The sequence below is a fragment of the Panicum virgatum genome, chromosome 6K (genome assembly GCF_016808335.1).
Source record: "Panicum virgatum strain AP13 chromosome 6K, P.virgatum_v5, whole genome shotgun sequence".
Lineage (NCBI taxonomy): Eukaryota > Viridiplantae > Streptophyta > Magnoliopsida > Poales > Poaceae > Panicum > Panicum virgatum.
This window is the reverse complement of record NC_053141.1, coordinates 2,764,803-2,775,716: the sequence shown is the minus strand read 5'-3', so window position 1 is coordinate 2,775,716 and position 10,914 is coordinate 2,764,803. Positions and strand designations below refer to the sequence as shown.

The window sequence follows — 10,914 nt, the reverse complement described above, 5'->3', positions numbered from 1 at the left end:
ACAAAGTTGTATATTCCATTAAGTTCTACAAATTTTATATAGAATATTTCTCCATCTGAGGTCATTTAAAAATTTTAAAAAAAAATCCGATAGATCTGAAACTTGTAGCATATATTTCGGTGCCAAAACGAAAATCTTGTCAACTACAAAGTTGTACGTATGATCGAGATCTACAAGTTCTATATAGACTATTTTTTTTTATACAAGACTATTTGAAATTTTCAAAAAAAAATCATGTGTTCAAAATTTGGTATAGACTACCAGAACTGGTTGTTCTCCAGAACCAGTTCTGATAGACATCACATTAGAACAGTTATTCTCTAGAACCAATTCTGGTACTGCTGAAGACTACCGGAACTGGTTGTTCCCTAGAATCGGTTCTGATATGGAGCACCAGAACCAGTTCCTTGTATGCTCCTTTGTTTTTTTTTACCTCATGCAAGACAACCGGTTCTGTTAACGTAACCACAAGCGATTTTGTTTTTTGTTTCCGGTTCTAGTGCGCTGGTTTTGTTGCTCGCTTGTGTAGTAGTGTAGCACTTAAGAATAGTTGTTTGGAACTTAGCACCTGCTATAGCATTTTTAAAAGCTTCTATTGTGTTTATAAGGCTGCTTTATTTAATGTCCTTATAATAGTGGTACTTAGCAAATTATTTCTTCAAAATTTAAATATTTAAAATTAGCATTTTTATTGTCTTGCTACCTTGTTATTATGTTATATGTACAAGTTATGATTCTAAACTCGCTAAGTTTTGATTGAGTAGTCTATCTTTGTATGAATTTTATGATAGAACAAAGTCTTAATATATGCAATATCACTTAATAAAACTTTAGATATTTTTTGAATACCGCTATTAGAACCTAGCCCCACTATATAAATCAGCTGCGTCCCCGGACACTGATCTAGGACAACTCCGCTATATATCTGCAGTATTTATGACCTTGCGGTTGCGGGTATCATTATTATGGTCCAGATGACAAAGCATATTTAAGATATATATCCAACACTGAAAATATTTAGGATCCTCAAGTAGATGATGAGTCCTTGCCAAACCTTCCCCTCCCTCGTCCTATCCTCCCTTCTCACTGCGGCTAGTTCTGGTCATCCTGCTAGTGTTAGTGCTGATGCAGATGCAGTAATTCCTAGTGAAGAAGAAATCTCCTACAACTAGCTAGGAAATGACCATGGAGAACAAACTAGGGAGGGGAGTACTGCTTGGAGGGTCCAGAGCACTACACCTCTCGCTTGGTGGTAATGAGGCCAGGGCAATGTCCCCGCCCTGTAGATCTCACAACACGGCTTCGGAATTGAGATGATGACAGTGTAATAACCAAGCCCCTGGGACAGCTGTCGATCGATTCCCAGCTCCATATGCGTTAGATTTGATGCAACTCCAACCCCTAGCAATGTAATGACTAAGTAATGATGGATCTAGAGAAATATACAGTAAGTGTATGTTTCGAGAGGAAAAGGCACCATATGTATATTCACCACGTTCGGCAGGCTGGAGCTGGAGGCTGGAGCTGGAGTGGTGTAAGAGAAAAATACTATTACCTGGCTGGAGGCTGGAGGCTGGAGCGATGTGAGAGAGAAATACTGTAGCACTGGAGCTGGAGGCACCAGCCGAACGCAGTGATTGTCATATTCTTACTGCTCTACACAGATTTTAGGAACTAAACACAATAGTACCAAGCACCCCCAACCTTTGGAATTAGACTCATTATAAATCGAATTTGTTCTTTCAAGAATGGCCCACAACATTAAGGATGGATCTAGACATCAGAATTCTTAGAACAAATTTGATATTTTAAAATAGATATGCTTAAAATTTTATGCTAATCTTTTTTTATATTATCAAGCATATTATTACACATAAGAATAAAATTTTGTATAGATTTTTTTATGTATTATTTGCTCCCTACAATTAAAAAGGTGAAAAAAGATTCGAATCCATATCCGATCCGTATTCGAATTTTTATATCTATTATTTGAGAATATATATGATAAATTTGAGGTTTAGTTTTTATGAATCTTTACAAGATCAATGTTAAATACAAGGCTATGAATTTACATAGTAAATTCTATATCTTATTTGTCCAAAATCGAAGAAAAATGACTAAAAATCTGACATTCGAATAAACATCCGAATCCATCCTTACACAACATTATTGGTGCTAGTGGTGAACTTATTCCTAGTGCAGTGCAGTCATGATCGAACTGGATGCAATATTGGTGGAATGTTTGGGATACTGTCCATTAAGAAATTGGAATATTCTCTAAACATGTTGGAGGGCTAAAGAGGAAAAAAACAAAAGCAGAAGGGCAGTGGGGTGTATGTAACGACCCAAATTTCTAGCAAATCTTTAATCATAGTTAAGGACATGATTAGCTTGTATTAAATTGATCAAGCAAAGAAAATGAATACAGCTAAGATATAAAAAGAATTCCATCTAATTCTTGAAGCTCCCAGTACGCATGACCAAATGAATTTAACACTAAGGTATACCTTACATCACTTTTTTTATATCAAATCAATTACATGTCACAGTACTTCCGGTTAAAATAAAAAAAATAACAGCACCAACTATCTCTAGTAGTAGTAGTAGTTTTCACCGTGGTGAAAAATGGCTTCTAGAAGGAGCAGAGCACCTGGACGACCAGCATGCAATAGCTCAGCAACATCAGTTTAAGATCAGCAGACAATGAGAGGTCCTCAAGTCCATCTCAGCCAATCACAATTCAACAGCAACCATGGAACAGCCAATGAGAAATAGACAACAGCTTGGAGAGAGGGGAGAGTAACAATATAAAGCCACCGTCAGTCAAGGTCACACATGAGGACCGGCTACCACTGAACAAAGAGCTGCTCACTGCCCATCCCGGTCAACCGGAGGAGAGGAATACTAGATCCCAGTAGAACAAACAATCCCCATTGGAGATGTTGAACCCAAAACTGAATCCCGTGCACGTTTGGATCATGATGTAAATAGATTAGTTGCATGAGCACGTTTACATTCTAAACATAGCTAGCTGTTGCATGATGTAACGAACGGTGTGTGTGCGCCATGACTTGTGCTGCGTTCACGAGGTGGCGATTCAGTCCTCCGCCATGCTGGATGTAAAACGGCCCCGCGCTTTAGGCGGGCACGTCACAGCGTGCACGGTGTGGCGGGGATGGCGGTCCTCCGATCGTGGAAACAGCCGTTCAATAAAGAGTAGAGAGCAAGCCGAAAAGGCCGCGATTTTGTGCGGCGCAAAACTATTCTCGTGTTCACGGTTCGCGTTCCAGAGCGAGAGAGCGAGAGCGAGTTCGCCGGCAGTTGCCGATCGCCGTCGGCGCAGCCATTCCGGCAGCCGGCGCCAACACGTGGCATCAGAGCCTGGCCGTTGCATGTACTACGACGGCTCGGTGAGCCCTCCTCGTCAACGACATCGAAAGGTTCGGGTGTTTCCGCGGAGCAGTCCGGCGGCGGCGGAGGAGATGGTGAACGAGTCGGTGGGGAGCAGTACGGGGCAGCCGGTCCGTGAGAGCTCTCTCATGTGGCCGATGCTCACCCGCTCCAACTACACGGAGTGGGCGATGCTCATGCAGTGCAACTACAAAACACTGGAGATCTGGGACACGATCGATCCCGGCGGCGAAGGAGTGAAGCGATCCAGGGACAGGCAGGCCATGGGCGCGCTCCTCCGGTCCGTGCCGCCGGAGATGTGGCAGATGCTGGGCGCGAAGAAAACCGTCAAGGACGCGTGGGCGGCGGTGAAGAGCATGCGTGTGGGAGCTTAACGCGTGAAGGAAGCCAACGCTCAGCGCCTGCTCCGAGAGTTCGAGAACATCGAATTCAGGGATGGCGAGGCGGTGGACGAGTTCGCCATGCGCATCAATGCGCTGGCAGCAGATCTACACACATCCGGTGAGAGCCTTGATGAGATCCGGGTGGTCAAGAAGATGTTGCGTGTGTTGCCGAAGCGCTACACGCAGATCGCAATCTCAATCGAGACTATGCTCGATCTGAAGGAGCTGACGGTTGAGGACCTCGTCGGCAGACTCAAGCTGGCGGAGGACCGTCTCGGCGTTGAGGCCGTGACGGACAAGACGGGCAAGCTCCTGTTGACGGAGGAGGATTGGGCAGCGAGGAATCGTCATCGTCTCCTGCCAGAGTCCTCATCGTCGACCGGAGGTGAAAAGAAGCTCGGGAAGATGAAGAACGGCGGCGGTGGCGGACGTGGTGATCGCGGCGAGAAAAAAGAGTACAATCCCCGGCTCACGTCTGAGGGCACTCCAAGACGGAAGGGCCGGTGCAGGAACTGTGGCATCTATGGCCACTGGAGGGAAGATTGCAAGCGGCCGCCAAAGAAGGAACGCAAGGAGGAGGCCCATCACGCGCAGGCAGACACCGATCAGGCCGCACTGCTCCTGGCCACGGTGAACGCCGTGCGCGTCCAACCGCGCGACGTCGTGTCGTCGGTGGGGTGCGCGACTCATCATGTCGTGCATCTGAACGAGAAGAAGGTTCATCCCGGCGACTGTGATGAAGATCGTGATGTCTGGGTCCGGGACACAGGCGCCAGTAATCATATGACTGGGCGTCGTGAGGCGCTGGTGTCGCTGGACAGGTCGGTGGGGGGCACGGTGCGTTTTGGCGACGGCTCACTCGTCGAGATCGAGGGCATCGGCTCTGTAATGCTACAGGCAAAGATCAAGGGGCATAAGGTACTGACAGAAGTTTATTTCATACCTAAGTTAAAGAGCAATATCATTAGTCTGGGTCAATTAGAAGAAGGTGGTTGCAAAGTTGTGATTGAGGATGGTTTTTGCAATGTGTTTGATGTCGAGCGCTCACTGCTGGTCAAAGCACCTCGAGTCAAGAATAGGTTGTACTTGCTGAAAACTAATCTTGCAGCACCTGTTTGTCTGATGACCAATGTTGATGATAAGGCTTGGTTGTGGCATGGAAGATATGGCCATCTTAATTTCAGAGCTCTCAGGGAGCTTGGTGTGAAGAAGATGGTGGAGGGTATGCCACTGATTGATAGGGTGGAAGAATTCTGTGATGGATGTGCTCTTGGCAAGCAACAGCGCCAGTCATTCCCTCAAGTGGCAAACTATAGAGCTGACAAGAACATGGATCTGTTTCATACAGATCTTTGTGGGCAGATAAGGCCCAAGACACCAGGGGGTAAGAGCTATTTTTTGCTTATAGTGGATGATCATAGTAGATACATGTGGGTTCAGCTCCTGGCAACAAAAGATGAAGCTTTCAACTATTTCAAGAGAGTGAAGGCTTTGGCAGAAACTGAAACGGGTGCCAAGCTCAGAGCTTTTCGCAGTGACAGAGGAGGTGAATTCAATTCCATAGAATTCAAGGAGTACTGTGATGAGCATGGGATCAAGCATTTCACTACCACACCATATACACCTCAGCAGAACGGTGTAGTTGAAAGAAGGAACCGTACTGTGGCTGAAATGGCAAGGTGTCTGCTGAAAAGCAAGAAAATGCCAGGAGAATTTTGGGGTGAAGCAGTAACTACAGCTGTGTATCTGCTGAACCGTGCTCCAACAAAAAGCCTACAAGGTAAAACTCCCTATGAAGTATGGTATAACAGAAAACCCAAGGTACATCACCTTCGTACTTTTGGGTGTGTGGCTCATGTAAAAAGGACAGGTCCCGGTGTCTCAAAGTTGTCAGACAGATCAACACCTATGGTGTTCATTGGCTATGAAGCAGGTACAAAAGGCTATCGAGTTTATGATCCTGTAGCCAAGAAATTACACATCTCTCGTGATGTGATCTTCCAAGAGAGTAAGGCTTGGGACTGGAAGAAAGAAGCCCAAGAAAATCCAACAGAACAAGTGTTTGATGTTGAGTATTACTCTATTGGCGGACAAGGAACAGTACCTGAAAATGCAGAAGGAGCAGCAGTGCATTCAGATGGGTCTGAACATTCAGACCAAGAATCACCTGGCCAAGTTGATTGGGCTATCGATGCTGGTTCAGATGGAGCAACAAATGCAACACCACCTGGGAGTCCAGTAGTGCAGGAGATTGAGTTTGCAACTCCACCAACCGGAGAGTCTGTTGATTCAGAGGGAGTGCCACAAAAGTTCAGAACAGTGACAAGTCTCAATGACACAACTGATGAAGTCACAGATTTTGAGTACAGTGGAGTGTGCTATCTTGCAGCTGAGGAACCCAGAAGTGTTGAGGCAGCTCTAAATGAATAGTGTTGGAGAAAAGCCATGGAGACCGAGATGGAATCCATCGAGGCAAACAGAACTTGGGAGCTATCAGTCTTACCTACTGGTCATCGAGCTATTGGTCTCAAATGGGTCTTTAAAGTCAAAAAGGACCCAGAAGGGAATGTGATAAAGCACAAGGCTCGGTTGGTAGCAAAAGGGTATGCTCAGCGTGAGGGGGTGGACTTTGAAGAAGTGTTTGCACCTGTTGCAAGAATTGAAACAGTTAGACTGTTGAATGCTTTAGCAGCTCAAAAGGGTTGGCAAGTGCATCATATGGATGTTAAGTCAGCTTTCTTGAATGGTGATTTGAAGGAGGAGGTGTTTGTTCAGCAACCTCCAGGATTTGTTGTCAAAAATGGAAGTGATAAAGTACTCAAACTGAAAAAAGCTCTTTACGGGTTGCGTCAGGCTCCAAGGGCATGGAATGCCAAACTTGACAGTGAACTGATGAAACTTGGCTTTGTGAAAAATCCATTAGAACATGCTGTTTACAGAAGATCAGATCATGATGGATTCCTGTTGATAGGTGTCTATGTCGATGATCTTCTTATAACAGGTTCAAGCAAGGCAAGCATCGAGCTGTTTAAGAAGGAGATGATGGGCAGATTCAGTATGAGTGACTTGGGGTTACTAAGCTACTACTTGGGAATTCAGGTTGATCAGCAGGTAGGTGTAACAAAGTTGTGTCAGAGCTCATACACTTTGAAGATACTTGAGCAAGCAGGCATGCAGGGGTGTAACTCTTGTGCTGTGCCCATGGAGAACAGACTGAAGTTGAGCAAGAATGACAAGACACCTGCTGTTGACAAAACCAAGTATAGAAGCATTATAGGGAGCCTTCGTTATTTGGTCAATACAAGGCCAGATATAGCTTATGCAGTGGGAATTGTTAGCAGATACATGGAAGAACCTAGGGCAAGTCATTGGGCTGCTGTCAAACAAATTTTGAGGTACCTTGCTGGCACTGTGCAGTATGGGTGTGTGTACAAGAGACAGGGCTCAGCTGAACTTGTGGGTTACAGTGACAGTGACCTGGCTGGCGATGTGGATGACAGGAAGAGCACCAGTGGGTGTGTGTTTCTGTTGGGATCAAGCTTAGTGACATGGGCATCTCAGAAACAACGGGTGGTTGCACTATCATCCTGTGAAGCTGAGTATATTGCATGTGCAAGTGCAGCATGTCAAGGGATTTGGCTTAGCCGGCTCCTAGGTGAACTGCTGAACATTCAGGCTCCAAAAGTGAAGCTTCTAGTTGACAATAAATCGGCTATTGCTTTGAGCAAGAACCCAGTTCACCATGACAGAAGTAAGCATATTGACACTAAGTTTCACTTCATTAGAGATTGTGTTGACAAGGGTGAAGTGGATGTTGATCATGTGAGCACCAAAGACCAATTGGCAGACATATTGACCAAGGCACTTGGGCGTGTCAGGTTCGTGGAGCTGCGGGAACAGCTAGGTGTTGTCAAGGTGCAGCGGGATTAGGGGGTGAAATGTTGAACCCAAAACTGAATCCCATGCACGTTTGGATCATGATGTAAATAGATTAGTTGCATGAGCACGTTTACATTCTAAACATAGCTAGCTGTTGCATGATGTAACGAACGGTGTGTGTGCGCCATGACTTGTGCTGCATTCACGAGGTGGCGATTCAGTCCTCCGCCATGCTGGATGTAAAACGGCCCCGCGCTTTAGGCGGGCACGTCGCAGCGTGCACGGTGTGGCGGGGATGGCGGTCCTCCGATCGTGGAAACAGCCGTTCAATAAAGAGTAGAGAGCAAGCCGAAAAGGCCGCGATTTTGTGCGGCGCAAAACTATTCTCGTGTTCACGGTTCGCGTTCCAGAGCGAGAGAGCGAGAGCGAGTTCGCCGGCAGTTGCCGATCGCCGTCGGCGCAGCCATTCCGGCAGCCGGCGCCAACAGGAGAGAGAGAGAGAGAGAGAGACTACGTAAGAAAGCAACAAAGAGACACACCATTTGGAGACACGGGTCTAAGAAGCGTCTCCTATGACAAAATGGAGATGCTGGTTGAAACGAAACGTCTTCTATGAATGTGCTCCTAGTGCCAAAGATCATCTGTGTCTCCTATGTATCCACGTAGGAGACGCGTATAGACAAGCCCTGTCTCCAGATACAAAGGAGACGCGTATCTTAAACAAGTGTCTCCTTTACATACAGTTATAGGAGACACGTTTTTAGAAGCCGCGTCTTGTATAATGATCCGCGTCTCCTATATCGCTTATAATAGGAGACGTGGGTTTGTTATCGGCGTCTCCTTTATAGTGCAACCTAAAGGCGTCGCAGCTAGAAAATCCATGTCTCCTATAATTTGGTTGCGTCAAGACGCTGCTTTGTCTTGCACGTCTCCTATAGCCTTTCCTTTGTCTCGGACACTCCTTCACCAGCTGTCCCCGATCACTTTCTTCACCCACTCTCCATACGTACGCCGCCGCTCGTTGGCCGGCAGCATACGTCAGTGCCGCCGTGCGCCCTCACCAGTGGTACGGTATGCCGACCCTTGTGGGCCGTGTGCGCTGCGTGTTGCCAGCCGGCCACGGGCCGCTCACCGCGTGCACCCCAGTCTCGATCGATCACCACTGCAGGCTGGTCCGTACATGCCCACCATAGTCCCTGGCCCATGCCACCGCTTCAAGAAGTAGTAATGCGCGCGCACCACCACCACCGGTAGCATCCTGGCCTGCCGGCTATCCTCGCCTTCGCCACCGCCGAGTCTTCCAGGGTTTTAAGAAGGTGAGCTTTCTGCTACAGCTTTCTATGATGCTTGGCAATGCTTCCTTTTTGTGTGTGCGCGCTTAATTTATTTCCTCCTGAGCTTATTTTGAATTGATGGATCATCTTGAGCTTATTTTGAAGCCCGCCGGCCGGCAGGTAGCTACCATTCATGCATGAGCTCAGCACCATCCTGCTGGATGTCATGGCTCCACCACTACTCTTTGAAGGTTAAGTGGTTCGATCTTGTGCGCTCGTGTGATCCTCTCAACCCCAGGTGCTCTGTAGGCCAAAGGTGAGGCTTTTCTTTTCTTAATTGAGGTCCAAATGCAGTTTTAGGCCCATTATTAATTTAATTGTTCATTATAAGTATTTCAATATTGTCATGACTTGTATTCATTTTGCTTGGATATTGATAATTTTCTTGCTTAACAATGCAGATGGCAGACCGAATGTGGATGTATCTTGAGAACCGCATCTGTGGAGAGTACTTAAGTGGTATAAAGGCATTCATTGCCGCAGCAGAGGCGGACAAGTTGGATCGGTGCATGTCTGCTATTTGTTGTCCATGCATTGATTGTGAGAATGTGAGAAAGTTCCCAAGTTCATTGCAGGTGCAGGCTCATCTAATCATCCGGGGATTCATGAGTGACTACTTATGTTGGAACCAGCATGGAGAGGAGGGTGTTAATGATCGAGACCTGCAAGGCGGTCTTATGGGTGAAGAAATCTCTGTCAGTCAGCAAACCGCTTGCCTGGATGGCGATGAAAGGCTCCCTGACAATCCGACCTACCAGGATGATGAAGCAGAGTATGACAATCAGACAGTGGGATGCGATATGAGTGAGGATGAGCTTCTTGATATTAGTAACAATTATGCCAGCATAGCTGACAAAATGTAGGAGATGGTGCATGATGCAATGTCATATGATGGGTACAATATTGGGGAGTTTGGGAAATTGGAAAAGATGGTGAGAGATATGAAGACCCCACTCTATCCAAGCTGCAAGGAGAAGTGGACAAAACTCTTCACATCACTTAAGCTTCTACAGTTAAAGCCCACACATCACTGGACTGATCGCGGCTTCAAGGCATTGTTAGATTTGCTAAGGGACATGCTTCCGGAGGGGAATGAGATACCCATGACCACTTATGAGGCGAAGCAGACTATTTGCCATTTGGGGATGGAAGTTGAGAAAATCCATGCTTGTAAGAACGGCTGCGTCCTGTTCCGTGGTGACCATGCAGATCTCACTGAATGCCCAGAGTGTGGAGCCCCTCGATACAAACAAAGGAATGACAGGGGTGATGAGGGAAGGGTGCACGGAGCTCCTCAGAAGGTGGCATGGCATTTTCCATTAATTCCTCACATAAGGCATTTGTTTGCATCAAGCAAGGTGCAAGATAGATAATAATATACGCCACCCAGCGAATTTAACACAGTGGCACCTCATTGATTGGAAGTATAAAAAAATTGCTGATGACTGGAGGAGTCTTCGGTTTGCACTAAGCACAGATGGGATGAACCCGTTTGGTCAGATGAGCAGCTCGCATAGCGTTTGGCCGTTGTTGTTATCGATCTACAATCTTCCGCCATGGCTGTGTAACAAGAGGAAATACATGATGATGTCAATTCTCATCTCAGGTCCACATCAACCAGGGATTGACATTGATGTGTATCTAAGACCTCTTGTGGATGATCTCAAAACACTCTGGTCATATGGTATTGATGCTTATGACGGGTACAAGAGGGAACCCTGCACAATACATGGTTTGTTGTTCTGCACGATTACTGATCTACCGGGCGGTCGTTCCGTATCCAGACAGTGTAAAGGGGAAAAGGAATGCGCTCATTGCCTAGATGACACAGAGACAATTTGGTTGAACAACTCAAAGAAACGGGTGTGCGTGCGTGATCGGCGTTTTCTTCCCAAGTCCCGTGCGTA

General features: G+C 46.4%; 1 protein-coding gene across 1 annotated transcript in view; it reads right to left on the bottom strand.

The window, feature by feature from the left end:
* The window catches only part of LOC120711254 (protein NONRESPONDING TO OXYLIPINS 2, mitochondrial-like), a 98,530-nt gene that overhangs the window by 80,957 nt on the left and 6,659 nt on the right, over positions 1–10,914 (bottom strand). The gene's annotated exons all lie outside the window — the stretch shown is intronic.